Here is a 16,661-nt window from a genome sequence, read left to right on the forward strand (position 1 = left end):
CAGTCCAAGGGACTCTCAAGAGTCTTCTCCAACACCACAGTTCAAAAGCATCAATTCTTTGGTGCTCAGCTTTCTTTATAGTCCCGCTCTCACATCCATACATGACTGCTGGAAAAACCATAGCTTTGACTAGACGGACTTTTGTTGGTAAAGTAATATCTCTGCTTTTTAATATGCTGTCTAGGTTGGTCATAGCTTTTCTTCCAAGGAGCAAGCATCTTTTAATTTCATGGCTGCAATCACCATCTGCAGTCATTTTGGAGCCCCAAAAATAAAGTCTCTCACTGTTCCATTGTTTCCCCATCTATTTGCCATGAAGTAATGGGACAGGATGCCATGATCTTAGTTTTTTGAATGTTGAATTTTAAGCCAGTTTTTTCACTCTCCTCTTTCACTTTCATCAAGAGGCTCTTTAGTTCTTCTTCGCTTTCTGCCATAAGGGTGGTGTCATCTGCATATCTGAGGTTGTTTATATTTCTCTCCACCATCTTGATTGACTGGCTTATTGGGGCTGATTTATTTTTGAATGTGGTGGGGAAGTAGTTTGGAAGAAGTAAGTATTGAACTCAGAATTCATACAGGTACCTTCAATGAAAGAAGCTGCCTGAGGCAAATCTCATGGTATTTACAACTTATTCCCCAGCTGCTAGCTTGGTGCCCTGTCCATAATAAATGCTCAGTTTATAGTTGTCGAATGAAAGACGCAAAGAAAAAGAAAATTCCAGAACATACCCCCCCCACCATCCTTCTTCATTAGAGTTAGACTGAATTATTAGAATTTTTAAAGTTTGTTTTTAATGTTAAGTTTAATGACTTGTTAGCATGTTAATAAATAACATTAAATCAGAGTTCAAAATATGTAAACTAATACAATACCTATGTTTTCTCATAAATTAGAAAACTAGAAGGATTTGTGGTTATTATTGTTGCTCAGTTGCTAAAATGTCCAACTCTTTGCGACCCTGTGGACTGCACACGCTAGGCTCCTCTGTCCTTCACTATCTCCCAGAGTTTGCTCAAATTCATCTTCATTGAGTCAGTGATGCTGTCTAACCATCTTATCTTCTGCTGCCCCCTTCTCCTTTTGCCTTCAATCTTTCCCAGCATCAGGATCTTTTCCATTGAGTCAGCTCTTCGCATCAGGGGGCCAAAGTATTGGAGCTTTAGCATCAGTTCTTCCAATGAGTATTCAGGGTTGATTTCCTTTAAGATTGACTGGTTTGATTTCCTTGTAGTCCAAAGCGCTCTTGAGAGTCTTCTCCAGCACCACAGTTCATAAGCATCAATTCTTCGGTGTTCAGCCTTCTTTATGGTCCAAATCTCAACATTCCTACATGATTACTGGAAAAACCATAGCTTTGAATATACAGACCCTTGTCAGCAAAGTGATGTCTTTGGTTTTTGATATGCTGTCTAGGTTTGTCACAGCTTCCAAGGAACAAGCGTCTTTTAATTTCATAGCTGTAGTCACTGTCTGCAGTGATTTTGGAGCCCTAGAAAATAAAATCTGTCACTGCTTCCACTTTTCCCCTTTCTATCTGCCATGGTTTCCCTGGTGGCTCAGACAGTAAAGACTGCCTGTAGTGCAGGAGACCCGTGTTCAATCCCTGGGTTGGGAAGGAAGTCCTCTGGAGAAGGAAATGGCAACCCACCACAGTAGAAGTCCATGGACAGAAGAGCCTGGTGGGCTGCAGTCCATGGGGTCACAAAGAGTCAGACACAACTGAGGGACTACCACTTTCATTTGCCATGAAGTGATGGGACCAGATGCCACAATCTTAGTTTTTTGAATGTTGACTTTCAAGCCAGCCTTTTTACTCTCCCCTTTCACCCTCACCAAGAGGCTCTTTAGTTCCTCTTTGCAAGGGTGGTGTCATCTGCATATCTAAGATTGTTGATATTTCTCCTAGCAATCTTGATTCCAGCTTGTGATTCATTCAGCCCGACGTTTCACGTGATGTACTCTGCATATAAGTTAAATAAGCAGGGTAACAATATACAGAAAGGTCATCTATAAGAAATTCCACAGTTCAACTACATTCTTTTATTGATCTGCCCCCATCCCTATACTTTCTATTATGACTAGGGAACTAGTAGGGCATCCCAGGTGGTGCTAGTGGTGAAGAACCCACCTGCCAATGCAGGAGACATGACAGATGCGGGTTCGATTCCTGGGTCAGAAAGATCCCCTGCAGAAGGAAATGGCAACCCGCTCCAGTATTCTTGCCTGGAGAATCTCATGGACAGAGGAGCCTGGCAGGCTGCAGTCTATAGGGTCACACAGAGTCAGAAACGACATGATTTAGAACACGTATCAGACTCAAAGAGAAGTTGGACAGACTTGTATACTGACAAGAAAAGGACAATGATATATTTTGTGGGAGGTGTAAAATGAACATAGACTATGTACAGAAACTTTACTTGAACTCAGTTTGTAAACTATTCTTTCAACCAGAAAAAAAAAAATACATCTAGTTTAAATGAGGTTTGGGGAATGCCACTGTGGCTTGAGTAATTCTAGTGGCGGTGTGTGTCAGGGAAGTTCAAAATGTTTTCCAGCACTTTTCTGCCACTCCAATATCCTTGCCTGGAAAATCTCATGAACAGAAGAGCCTGGTGGGCTGGAGTCCATGGAGTCGCAAAGAGTCGGGCACGACTGGGCAACTAACACTAACAGCCCTTATTAAAAACTCAAGGTCACCAAAATGTCTTTTATCTCTGGGACGCATTTGACATTAAGCATGATCAAGATCAAAAGAAAAGGAGTATTCTAATTACAAATCAAAAGATCAGAATTAAAATAATCTTTTCTGATCTGAATTTTTCTAAGTTCATTCTTTGTATTGCAGCCATGCTAAATAAAGTGTTTGTATTTCTACATATTCTCATTCATGCATGCAACAAATCGTTATTGAGGACCTATGATGTATTGGCTGTGTCCTGGTGCCAAGATCCAAAACAGATTAAAATCCCTATTGTCCTAGATGGTGCTCAGTTACATCCGACTCTGTGCGACCCCATGGAGTGTAGCCCTCCAGGCTCCTCTCTCCATGGGATTCTCCAGGCAAGAACACTGGAGCAGGTTGCCATTTTCTTCTCCAGGGGATCTTCTTGACCTATGGATCAAACCCGCGTCTCTTACATCTCCTGCATTGACAGGCGGGTTCTTCACCACTAAGGCCACTTTAGAAGCCTAGAACTAGCATTCTAATGGGGAGGAGGAGGTAACAGACAATAGCATAGTAAATTAGTACATATTGTTAAGTTAGAAGGTGATCAGGGTTGGGGAAAAGAATTGACAAAGGGAGATGAGGAGTGCAGGTGATGAGGGATATTTTCTTTTAAATAGGGAAGCTGTCCTAATCCTCACTAGGAAAGTCATATCTGACCAAAGATTTGAAGCTGTAGAGATTGACCATGGTGTCCGGAGAAACATCCCACACAGAGGAAACAGCACTGCAAAGGCCCTGAGGTGGAAACATACCTATTGTTATTGCGTGCTCTATTCTGCGCAGCCTTGTAAGCAATCACAAGCGTGTGCTAGCAGACTGAGCAGGACAGTGGCATGACCTGTTACACGTGTCCTTCTAAAAGGATCCTTTAGCTTTATGAGACCGTAGGGATTAAGTGACTTCCAGAGCCAACCACAGTGAAGTAAGCAAGCTGCAGTCTCTCTCCCCGACTGATTACAACTAAAAACTCTGGCAGAATATGAAAAGCTCTACCTGAGGACTCTGAAGAGTAAATAATAGCAAAATAGCTAGTGGATTGGGAAAGGAAGTGTTTTCTGTGGTTTTTCTTGGCTATGCACATCTTTGTTCCCCAACCGGGAATCAAACTCAATCTCCTTGCAGTGAAAACACATGGTCTTAACAGATGGACCACCAGGGACATCCTCAAAAAGGAACTGTTTTGATTGTCTCTTCTTCCTCCTGTTTGTGAGAGAAGGATTCTCACCCTAGGATTATGGGGATGGCCAAGCACACAACATCCAAAACTGGACAGGTGAGGTGGACGGCAGTTTTTATAGTCACATACATTCACAGTATGGGGGAGGGGAACCCAAATACTGTGTACTTGGGAACAGAGTGAACAACTAGAGGCAGGCTTTGCAGTATCAAGAAGGTGAGGTGGCCCCTGGTTTCTGCAGGAGGGTATGGCTGGCTTATTTGAATCATTTCATAATTGGCAGGAAGCAGAAACCCAGTACTCAAGGACAAGCACTGCGCCTGGTCCCCATGGTAAGGGGAGTTTTTTGGCCAGGGGACCTTAGCTGTGGGAACAGAGTGGGGATAGAAACTTGCAGTTAGGTTACTCCCAATTCTACCAGGTATCAAGGCAGCGCATAATTATTATACCTTAATTTTAGGCCTTACACTGCAGGAAGTCAGAACTTGACAAATGACTAGGATGGTGCTGTTGAGTTTTCTAGTTTTTTCCCTCCTCTACTGCCTGACTTGAGAGCAGTCTAAATTAGTGAAGCAGGGACTGCAAAACCTCCAAAAGGATCCCTTTCTTCTAGCCTGGGGGTGGGGAAAAGGAGCCCCTGGGAACAGACGAGTATGGATGGAAACTCCTTTTTTCTCTCCTAGCCCTCTTCTGAGGACAAGAATAATCAAGTTGGCATTATCACGGCAGGGCAGGGCTAAAGCACCTAAAACCCTGAGAGAAAATCCATTTTGTTGCATAAAGGAAATTGGAAAGGGTCCCTGTCATACAAAAATTGATGGAGGTATCCTGGGTTTTCTTTTTTACTTTGGCTTTGCTGGGTTTTCACTGTGGTATGCGGGCTTTCTCTAGTTGTGGCTCCAGCTTAGTTGCCTTGCAACAAGTGGGATTGTAGTTCCCAGACCAGGGATTGAACCCCAGGCCCCTGCATTGGAAAGCAGATTCTCCACTGGACCACCAGGGAAGTCCTTTCCAATTATTTTTTCCTCCCTTTTCTCTTGTTACTTCACCTGCAGGACAGGCTCAGTCACTCAGACCAGCACAGTAAGTGTAGAGGGAAAATATTCTGGGAGCTCCCCATCTTTCAGTCCAGAAGAACAGAGAAAAGGGCCTCTGGGAGTCAGAGGGTGTAAGGAAATCCTGAATAGGAGAGACTGGGACTGACACTGGGCACATATCCAAGTTCCACATGTGCAGGACACACCCACAGAAAACAGCAAAGACTTGGAGAGCCTAACTACAGTGTAAATCACTGCCAAGATTGGAGTTAACCCCAGAGTGGCTCATGTGAGGAATGGACCTAAACAGCATAGTAAAGACTTTGAAAATTGAGCTGCCACTCTGTATCTTAATTGTGGTGATAGGAACATAACCAGATATGATGAATTTTTCTGTATGTAAACTAAAAATTAAAATTTTAAACATGGGAAAAAAATAAAAGAACTAAGTGTGGGAAACAGAGGAGCAAGGAAACCATTGAGGAGACTGTTGTAGTAATCCAGGGAATACATGGCCTCGACCAAGGTGGAAATAGTCATTTGGTGAAAAATGCCTAAAACTGATAGAATTTTCTGTATCCGTAGTTCTCAACTTCAGCAATATTGACATTTGGAGTTGGATAATTCCTTGTTGTGGGCAGGCTGTGCCGGGCATTGAAGAGTGCTTAGCAGCATCTCTGACCTCTATCCATTAGACACCAGTAGCCCCTCAATCAAAATATGTCCAAACGCATCCAGACATTGTTAGGTGGTGCCAGGGCACACCGTTGAAGATGGTTGTTCTAGGTAAATGCCTTAAGCTTTGGGCCACAGGCTAAGCACTGCATTAGTCTTCAGTGTCAACTCAGTTGGTCTTCAGTGTCAACTCAGTTGGAACAGACTTCAGGTGGCCTCCTGACACTTAGTAGGTACAGATTATAGAAGTGCAACATATAAGACCATGCAAGATTTTTGTTTTGTTTTTTTTTTTTAACTAGAGGAACTTAGAAGTTCAGTGGGCTACAAAAGGTTAGGTTCTGCCAAAGGACTGTAAAATTTTTCACAGTTCTTGTCATCTGTGAGATCATACCCAAATTGCACATTCATTCATTTGTGTTGTGCAGTGATTGTCTCAAAGCTTGAAACTCAAGAGTCATGATGCTTATCATCTTCCTTGGTGTCTCCAAGACAGAGATGAATTTGTCCTTCTGAGAAATAATATAGGCAATAGAAATAGCCATCTAAAATGAATGAAGGGGTTGCAATTTTTTAAAACATGGTAGTATTTTTGGCATTTCTAATGAGACCTTCTCCTTGGTCACCTAGAAGTATCCGTCAACCTTGGAGGATAAACAGAACTGTGATGTCAGAAATGCCGAAGAAAGTAAGCAGCTTTTAACTACCAAAATAAGATTTTTGAATCTGAAGAAACACAGTAGTCTTGAAAAAGCCAGACACTACCAAGAGAGAAAGGTTTTATAAAACTGTAAAGCTCCATTAACATTTCAAAATCCAGACCTTGGCAAAAGTAAAAGTGGCATTTAATACACACCACATGGTAGAGAAAACTGAGGCTATGACATAAGGAAAGTACCTGCTGAGTGGGAAGGAGAGAAAGTCGCCCTTAGGATCTGGAGCAGCATGGGAAGAAGAGGCTCAGGGAAGTGCAGTGGGCAGTCCCAGCCAGCCTGTTCTGGCAGCCCAGCCCCCAGGCTGATGTCTTAGAATGGGGGGCAAGGAGGGGTCATAGGAAAGCAGGAAGAGATAGGAATGGGCAGACCGCTTTCCCTCTAAGAAAGGAGGGGAGGCCTTGCATTTAGCTTTGCCCCTCCTTGAATATGGGTTTCCCTGGTGACTCAGATGGTAAAGATTCTACCTGCAATGCAGGAGACCTGGGTTCAATCCCAGAATCCAGAAGATCCTTTGGAGAAGGGAATGGCAACCCACTCCAGTATTCTTGCCTGGATGGACAGAGGAGCTTGTCAGACATGACAGCGACTTATACTTTCATTTCCTTTCTCCTTGAATATGACTTAGGAGCAACATGGTTCAGTGGCAGTGGGGGCCTAATTTGGTATCTCTAGTGGCCTGCAGGGTACAAGTGGGAGAAGCTACATATTCCTAGTTCCTTCAGGAAGTACCACTGGAGATGATGAACCGTCTGGGGAACCAGCTAAACTAGTGCCTGAGGGGTTTACAACCAGAGGCAGGTGGCTATAACCCTGAGTCTCAGGAGTGGTTGCCAACCCATGGCCACAAAAGGCCGGATGAAATCTGCATCGTCTTACTGAGGTCCCACAGGTGTACAGAATGAGACCTCACTTTCCCACCCCTACCATGAGATCACACGAATACCCTTTACAATTGGGCACCATCTTAGAGAAAAGCAAGAAAAGGAGAGACTAAGAACTTTTCTGAAAGAGATCAGCTAGCTGCCCAAAAAGTGCAGTTAAAGAGACTAAGTTAACTTTTAAATTTTTATTTATTTATTTACTTTTCGCTGCCCTGGGTCTTTGCTGCTGCAAGCAGACTTTCTCTAGTTGTGGCTCTCTAGTTTCTCTAGTGGGGGCTACCCTTCACTACAGTGCTCAGGCTTCTCGTTGCAGTGGCTTCTCTTGTTGTGGAGCATCGGCTCAGTAGTTGTGGCTTAGCTGCTCTGCAGCATATGGAATCTTCCCAGACCAGGGAATGAACCCTAGTCTCATTCTTATTGGAATACTGCACCACCAAGGAAGTCCGAGGCTAAGATAAATTTAATTGATGAGTTTAAGCTCCCATTGTCCTTTCTCTTTCACCCTTCTACTTTTCAGTGGGGTGGGAATTCTTGAGCAAAACTGTATCCGTTATAGAGAATAAAGAAGTGTTCTTTCCTTTCACCAGAGAGTAATACATTTGTTGGCCTAATATAGGTGGCTCAGATGGTAAAGCATCTGCCTACAACGCAGGAGACCTGGGTTTGATCCCTGGGTCGGAAACGTCCCCTGGAGAAGGAAATGGCCACCCACTCCAGTACTCTTGCCTGGAAAATTCCATGGACAGAGGAGTCTTGTAGGCTACAGTCCATGGGGTTGAAAGAGTCAGACACGACTGAGCGACTTCACTTCTACTTCTTCTATAGGTACTTTATGCTGCCAAGTTATCTTATGGAGAAGAATCCCCTCCCTTCATCTCTCCCTTCTGTAAACGGGTGTTGAGTGGCTACAAGACATATGCTAGGTGCTGGCAGCACACACATTGACTAGGTGTCCTTCCGGCCGCAGAGTTGGGAACCTCCAGGCCAGACAGACTCGTGAGCAGATCTTCACTGGGCTCAGGGGGACCCCACATAGATCCACATGGAATGCTCTGGGAGAGGCATGTCCTTAAGGGTTGGGAAGTGTTCAGGAAGACTTCCCAGAGAAGGGAAGTTCAGAACTGAGACTTAAGAATAGTTAAAAATTCTCTAGGAGAAGGGGAGGGAAAGAAGAAGGGTTTTTCAGGCAAAGGGAACACCGTATGTACAGAGCTGTGATGATTAATTTTACGTGTTGACTTCTCCATGTTTGCTCAGATTAAACAGTACCTCTGGGTGTGTTTGTGAGGGTCTCTCTGGATGAGATGATCACATTGAATCAGTGCGCTTGGCAAAGCAGATATCCTTCCCTAGTGTGGGTGGGTATCATCCAATTCCTTGAGGGCCTGAGTAGAACAAAAGGCAGAGGATGGAGGAATTTGCCACCCTGTTTTTCTTTCTGCTTTCCAGCTTGAACTGGAATAGTGGTCTTCTGCCCTTGCACTGGGATTTATACCATTGACTCCCTGGGTTCTCAGGCCTTTAGACTTGGACTGGAATTACCTCACCAACTTCCCTGGCTCTCCAGCTTATAGATGGCTGAGCTGACTGTGGGACTGGACTTCTCAGCCTTCTTAATCCTGTGAGCCAATTCCCCATAAGTCCTTCTCTCCTCTCCCTCTCTCTCTGGAGAAACTTGACTAAATAGTTTCTTTCACTGATTTTAAAATTTATCCCCCCCCCCGCCCCCGCCAACATTTTGTTGTGGTTCAGTCATTCAGTTGTATCCAGCTGTCCAACTCTTTTCAACCCCATGAACTGTAGCATGCCAGGCTTCCCTGTCCTTCACTATCCCCCAGCGTTTGCTCAAACTCATGTCCACTGAGTTGGTGATGCCATCCAACCATCTCATTCTCTGTCGCCCTTTTTTTCTGCCCTCTATCTTTCCCAGCATCATGGCCTTTTCCAATGAGTTGGCTCTTCCCATCAGGTGACCAAAGTATTAGAGCTTCAGCTTCAGCATCAGTCTTTCCAATAAATATTCAGGATTGATTTCCTTTAGGATTGTCCAGTTTGATCTCCTTGCTGTCCAAGGGACTCACAAGAGTCTTCTCAAGCACCACAGTTCGAAAGCATCAAGTCTTTAGGGCTAGTCTTTACGGTCCAACTCTCACATCCGTATTTGACTATTAGAAAAACCATAGCTTTTTATATGGCCCTTTGTTGGCAAAGTGATGTCTCTGCTTTTTAATATGCTGTCTAGGTTTGTCATAGCTTTTCTTCCAAGGATCAAGTGTCTTTTAATCTTATGGCTGCAGAAACTGTCTGCACAGATTTTGGAGCCCAAGGAAATAAAGTCTGTCACTGTTTCCATTGTTTCCCCATCTGTTTACCATGAGGTGATGGGTCCAGACGCCATGATTTTAATTTTTTGAATGTTGAGTTTTTAAGCCAGCTTTTTCCAAAGTGCCCAAAGTAAATGAAGTTTAATTTTTGGGCCACTTGCTTGCATAGGCCCCTCCCAAGGCCTTATACTTAATTTTGTGTTTGTAACTTTGTGTTCACCCTCCTAGAATTGAGTCCCCACATGGTATATGCTTCAGGCCTCACAAACTTGCATCTCTGATATGTTTTAGAAAACCAGTAATTCAGTAGATCTAAGAGTTGTATTTGGAGGGAATGAGGGAAGGGGAACAGGGATGAGTGATGAGAGATTGGAGATTAAGGATCTAATTTCAGTGAATGACAGCTACATCCACTCATCTGGTAGAAGAACCAGAACTTCAGCTCCTGCTACTCTCGTGCCCCATGTCCAACCCATCATGAGGTCCTGTGACAGAGCACTGGTTCTCCCTCCAACTGTTTTCTCCTTCTATAAGGAATAGATCCTTCCAGTTTTAGGCGGACTGTATTTTCCAGCCTCTTCCAGTTAGATTTTGGCCAAAAGTATGTGCAGTATATCCTGAGATTTTCCTTAAATTGAAATGGTGTCTCATTCTCCCACATCTTCCTCCCTCTTGCTAGAAGGAATATGGACATGGTAGTTGGAGCTACAGCAGATGTCTTGGTCCATGAGGTGATTTTAGGAATATGGGGGCTACACATAGTGGAGCAAAACAGAAGCCTGAGTCCCTTGCACTGTGAAGCACTATACCAGTCATGCATTACCTAGTTTTGGACTTTCATCTGAAAGAGAAGTAAACTTCTATCTCAAGTAATACTGTTATTTATTTATTTAGTCACTCATAGTTGAAATCACTTCAAACTAACAATCCACTTCCCTGGATCCTCATCACTTTCCTAATGAGTTACGAACATTTCTTGTCTAGACTTTTGAAAGAATCTATTAATTGGTACCTCCATATTCAGTTATATCCATCCCAGCTTCCTTCCAATAAATTTTCTACACAATAGCCAAGCTGACTGATTCAAAATGCATATAGAATATTATTCCCTGTATTAGTCTGCCTGGGCTGCCATAATAGAATATCACAGACTGACTAAAACAAAAGAAATTAATTTTCTCACAGTTCTAGAGTCTAGAAGTCCAAGAGCAAGGTGCCAGCAGCCGTTTTGGAGAGAATTCTCTCACGTGGTTTTCAGAAAGTGGCTTTCTCCCTGTGTCCTTATAGGGCCTTTTCTCTGTACACATGTGCACATAGCAATTTCTGGTGTCTAGTCATTTATCTTTTTATAATAAATACACCAGTCCTATTAGATTAGGGTTGCAGCCTTATGACTTCACTTAACCTCCATTACTTTCTTAAAGGCCCTATCTCCAAATATAGTCACATTGCAGGGTTAAGCCTTCAATATAAAATTCTTGTCTTTTTTTTTTGAAGGGACACATTTCAGTCTGTAAAACTCTATTCCTCAATCATATCAGGGCTTCTCATTACTCTTAGTTTAGCTGAGTAGCTAAAATGGCAAAACTCCTGTATGATCTGAGCCCTACCTATCTCTCCATTTTCATCTCATAGCAATTTCCTCCTCCCTCATCATGCTTTAATCATACTGGCCTTTCATTTTCTTAGGTATGCTATGCTTTTCCCACCTCAGGGCCTTTGCACATGCTGTAGCCTCTGTCCTAAATACTCTATCTCCCTTCCTGTCCCTTGGCCTGGTAAACCTCTCCCCATCAGCTCTTACATCAGTCATCTGTTCTTGAAGGAATCCTTCCCGGATCATCCTTTTATTTCCCCACTTCCGAGTTACATGCTCTCACAGCTCAATGTACTTATTCTTAATAGCACTTATAATTTTCCCAGGTGGTGCTGGTGGTAAAGAATCTGCCTGCCAATGCAGGAGACACAAAAGATGCAGGTTCCATCCCTGAGTTGGGAAGAAACCCTGGAGAAGGAAATAGCACCCACTCCAGTATTCTTGCCTGGGGAATCGTATGGACAGAGAAACCTGGCAGCTACAGTCCCTGGGATAGCAAAGAATTGGACATGACTGATCACTCATCATAATTTTTGCCTTTCTATGTTGTTCAAGATTCTTCAGTTCATGTTTGTCTTTTCCATTAGATGATACACTCCATGAGAAAAAGAGGTATGTCACTTTTTGCTTATTACTGTATCACTAAGATGTTCAAGCTAGATTTAGAAAAGGCAGAGGAACCAGAGATCAAATTGCCAACATCTGCTGGATCATCAAAAAAGCAAGAGAGTTCCAGAAAAGCATCTACTTCTGCCTTATTGACTATGCCAAAGCCTTTGACTATGCAGACTACAACAAACTCTGGAAAATTCTTAAAGAGCTGGGAATACCAGACCACCTGACTTGCCTCTTGAGAAATCTGTATACAGGTCAGGAAGCAACAGTTAGAACTGGACATGGAACAACAGACTAGTTCCAAATAGTGAAAGGAGTACATCAAGGCTGTATATTGTCATCCTGCTTATTTAACTTATATGCAGAGTACATCATGAGAAACTCCGGGCTGGAGGAAGCACAAGCTGGAATCAAGATTGCAAGAATTATCAGTAACCTCAGATATGCAGATGACACCACCCTTATGGCAGAAAGCGAAGAATTAAAGAGTCTCTTGATGAAAATGAAAGAGGAAAGTGAAAAAGTTGGCTTAAAACTCAACATTCAGAAAACTAAGATCATGGCATCTGGTCCCATCACTTCACAACAAATAGATGGGGAAACAGCGGAAAGAGTGACAGACTTTATTTTGAGGGCTCCAAAATCACTGCAGATGGTGACTACAGCCATGAAATTAAAAGACTTACTCCTTGGAAGACAAGCTAGGACCAACCAAGATGGCATATTAAAAAGCAGAGACATAACTTTGCTAACAAAGGTCCGTCTAGTCAAAGCTATGGTTTTTCCAGTAGTCATGCATGAATGTGACAGTTGGACTATAAAAGAAGCTGAGCACCAAAGAATTGATGCTTTTGAACTGTGGTGTTGGAGAAGACTCTTGAGAGTCCCTTGGATTGCAAGGAGATCCAGCCAGTCCATCCTAAAGGAAATCAGTCCTGAATATTCAGTGGAAGAACTGATGCTGAAGCTGAAACTCCAGTTACTTTGGTCACCTGATGAGAAGAACTGACCATTGGAAAAACCCTGATGCTGGGAAAGATTGAAGTCAGGAGGAGAAGGGGATGACAGAGAATGAGATGGTTGGATGGCATCACCGACTCAATGGACATGACTTTGAGTAAACTTCAGGAGTTGGTGATGGACAGGGAGGCCTGGTGTGCTGCAGTCCATGGGGGTCACAAAGAGTCGGACATGACTGAGCGACTGAACTGAATGCTTTCTACAGTGTCTAACACATATCTGACCTTTAACTTTTTCTGAATGAATAGGAAGAGGTAAGGAGGAGTTGGGTCATGGAGAGGTGGGTTTGCCAAATAAGGAACTTGGGACTTCATTCTCAAGGACATATAGCTTGGCAACAAAGAATTTTCACCAGTGGAATGAAATAAGAGATGTGTTTAAAAATATATAGTGTGTTTTAAAAAAAATCATTTTTTCTAGCACTGTGTAGAATGTACTAGAAAGAATTCTTGTTGGAAATAAAGTTACAAGTTTCAACAGTTTTTGTAATTATCCAAGTGGGAAATAAAGGCTTGAGTTAAATTTGTGTTAGTTCCTGTTGTCGTTTTTTCTGGGACTTCTTCTGTGTGAGTCAGATTGAGTCTGTTTTCTCCACTGCTGGTTTGGGATTTGGCTTTAATAGCCTGGCTAGTGAATTATCCTTGTTCATCTGTTTTCCATCTTTCAGTATGTTGGTGCTGTTATTTTATTTCCTGTTCTTCTTGTTTTTGTTGATTTATTTTAAAATCCCTTTGATGTAATTTTAGCAGAGTTTTGGGAGAGAGCAGCCTTATAGGGATATGTTTAATATATCAGTTTAACTTGGAATTCCTTACATTTTTGTTTTCATTATGGAAATTCTTTACTGTTTATTTCAATAAGACTGCCTTTCACATTAGCCAAGATCTTTTTAGGTGACAATATGAAATGGTGACAAAACTGAGGGCGAAAGAGAGGGAGCATAAATTGGTAACTTTCTGGAGAATGGTGTTTCTTCAGAGGTTTAAGATACATACATTTTTGAACCAAAAGTTCCACCTCTAGAAATTTATCCCAAGAAAATGATTTAACTTTAAGAATGTCATTCCTGTGTTGTTAGTAATAATAAAAAGTCCAACAATTGTGGGTTGATTAAATAAACTATAAATTTTCACAAGTCATATCTGCAGTCATTAAAAATTATGTTGTTAAACCAACCTTCTCACACAACACTAGAGCACAAACAACACTTGGTCCTTCACCAAGGGATAGGTGAAACCACAGGACAAATTTAGCTCATCTTCTTCCTGCAGTAATTTTATTGGTGATATGGGAGTGTGGAGGCATGACAAGTTATCTATCTCTAGGTCCTTTGTCCCTTTCTTCCATGATAGCAAAACCCCCCTCTGTAGCAGTGAATACTGCTGCTCAGAATAAAAGACTGCCTGCCTTTCTCTGACCTATGGTAGGTAGGTGGCCTTACAAGCAAACCAATGAGATATCAGTGAATGAGTTGTGAGAAGCAACCAGTATAACTTTAGTTGGAATCTGTGGTACTTCCGCAACCACTGACTCAACCTACCACAGGCCATGTAGTACTGTGTGTGTGGGCTCAGTCACTCAGCCCTGTCCTGCTCTTTGCCACCCCATGAACCGTAGCCCACGAGGCTTCTCTATCCATAGCATTTCCCAGGCAAGAATACTGGAGTGGGTTGCTATTTCCTTCCCCATGCAGTACTATAGTATTTACTATTTAAAAATATTCACCTGTAAGTGGACTTTGTGCAGTCCAAATGTGCGCTTTCCAAACCTGCACTGTTCAAGGTATATATGTATATATGTATCAGTCAGTCAGTTCAGTCGCTTAGTCTTGTCCGACTCTTTGTGACCCCCATGGACTGCAGCACACCAGGCCTCCCTGTCCATCGCCAACTCCCAAAGTTTACTCAAAGTCATGTCCATTGAGTCGGTGATGCCATCCAACCATCTCATTCTCTGTCGTCCCCTTCTCCTCCTGCCTTCAATCTTTCCCAGCATCAGGGTTTTTCCAATGGTCAGTTCTTCTCATCAGGTGGCCAAAGTTACTGGAGTTTCAGCTTCAGCATCAGTTCTTCCACTGAATATTCAGGACTGATTTCCTTTAGGATGGACTGGTTGAATCTCCTTGCAGTCCAAGGGACTCTCAAGAGTCTTCTCCAACACCACAGTTCAAAAGCATCAATTCTTTGGTGCTCAGTTTTCTTTACGGTTCAACTCTCACATCCATACATAACTACTGGAAAAACCATAGCTTTGACTAGGTGGACCTTTGTCAGCAAAGTAACATCTCTGCTTTTTAATATCCTGTCTAGGTTGGTCCTAGCTTTTCTTCCAAGGAGCAAGCGTCTTTTAATTTCATGGCTGCAGTCACCATCTGCAGTGATTTTGGAACCCAAGAAAATAAAGCCTGACACTGTTTCCACTATTTCCCCATCTATTTGCCATGAAGTGATGAAACCAGGTGCCATGATCTTAGTCTTTGAATGTTGAGTTTTACCCAGCTTTTTCACTCTCCTCTTTACTTTCATCAAGTTCTTCTTCGCTTTCTGCCATAAGGGTGGTATCATCTGCATATCTGAGGTGATTGATATTTCTCCCAGCAATCTTGATTCCAGCTTGTGCTTCCTCCAGCCCAGCGTTTCTCATGATGTACTCTGCATATAAGTTAAACAAACAGGGTGACAAGATACAGCCTTGATGTACTCCTTTTCCTATTTGGAACCAGTCTGTTGTTCCATGTCCTGTTCTAACTGTTGCTTCCTGACCTGTATACAGATTTCTCAAGAGGCAAGTCAGGTGGTCTGGTATTCCCAGCTCTTTAAGAATTTTCCAGAGTTTGTTGTAGTCTGCATAGTCAAAGGCTTTGGCATAGTCAATAAGGCAGAAGTAGATGCTTTTCTGGAACTCTCTTGCTTTTTTGATGATCCAGCAGATGTTGGCAATTTGATCTCTGGTTCCTCTGCCTTTTCTAAATCCAGCTTGAATATCTGGAAGTTCACGGTTCATGTACTGTTGAAGCCTGGCTTGGAGAATTTTGAGCATGTGAGATGAATGCAATTGTGTGGTAGTAAGCATTCTTTGGCATCGTCTTTTTTGGGGATTGGAATGAAAATGGATCTTTTCCAGTCCTGTGGCCACTGCTGAGTTTTCCAAATTTTCTGGCATATTGATTGCAGCACTTGCACAGCATCATCTTTTAGGATTTGAAATAGCTCAACTGGAATTCCATCACCTCCACTAGCTTTGTTCGTAGTGATGCTTCCTAATGCCCACTTGACTTCGCATTCCAGGATGTCTGGCTCTAGGTGAGTGATCACACCATCATGATTATCTGGGTCGTGAAGATCTTTTTTGTATAGTTTTTCAGTGTATTTTTGTCTCCTTCTCTTAATATCTTCTGCTTCCATTAGGTCCATACTATTTCTGTCCTTTATTGAGCCCATCTTTGCATGAAATGTTCCTTTGGTATCTCTAATTTTCTTGAAGAGATCTCTAGTATATATGTGTGTATATCACATATGCACACATATTTTAAATTATTATTAAAGTGAAAATTAATACAAAAGTTCAAATATTTAGTTTTTTTCAAGTATCTAATTCTAATTGGAGGGGTAGAGGGGGACGAAGAAAAGAAGAAAGGCATATGGGAAAACAGTTGATTTATTTCTCAGAATCTTGACACCCAATGCTAATTTGCCTCTAGCATTAAATCCAACTTGAAAAGGCTGACAAGGCGCCTAAAAAGTGCTTGGGGGCCTCGTTGGTGTTTTCTACAGTGCCTATTTGTTAAGTTTTGTGAACAGAAAACAAGATTTGGTGTGGGGTTATTTTACTTTGTAGAACTTAAAATGCCGGTTCTCCTCTTCCTGCCACATCTCTCAGATGTAATA

This window comes from Budorcas taxicolor, chromosome 10 (genome assembly GCF_023091745.1).
Source record: "Budorcas taxicolor isolate Tak-1 chromosome 10, Takin1.1, whole genome shotgun sequence".
NCBI lineage: Eukaryota > Metazoa > Chordata > Mammalia > Artiodactyla > Bovidae > Budorcas > Budorcas taxicolor.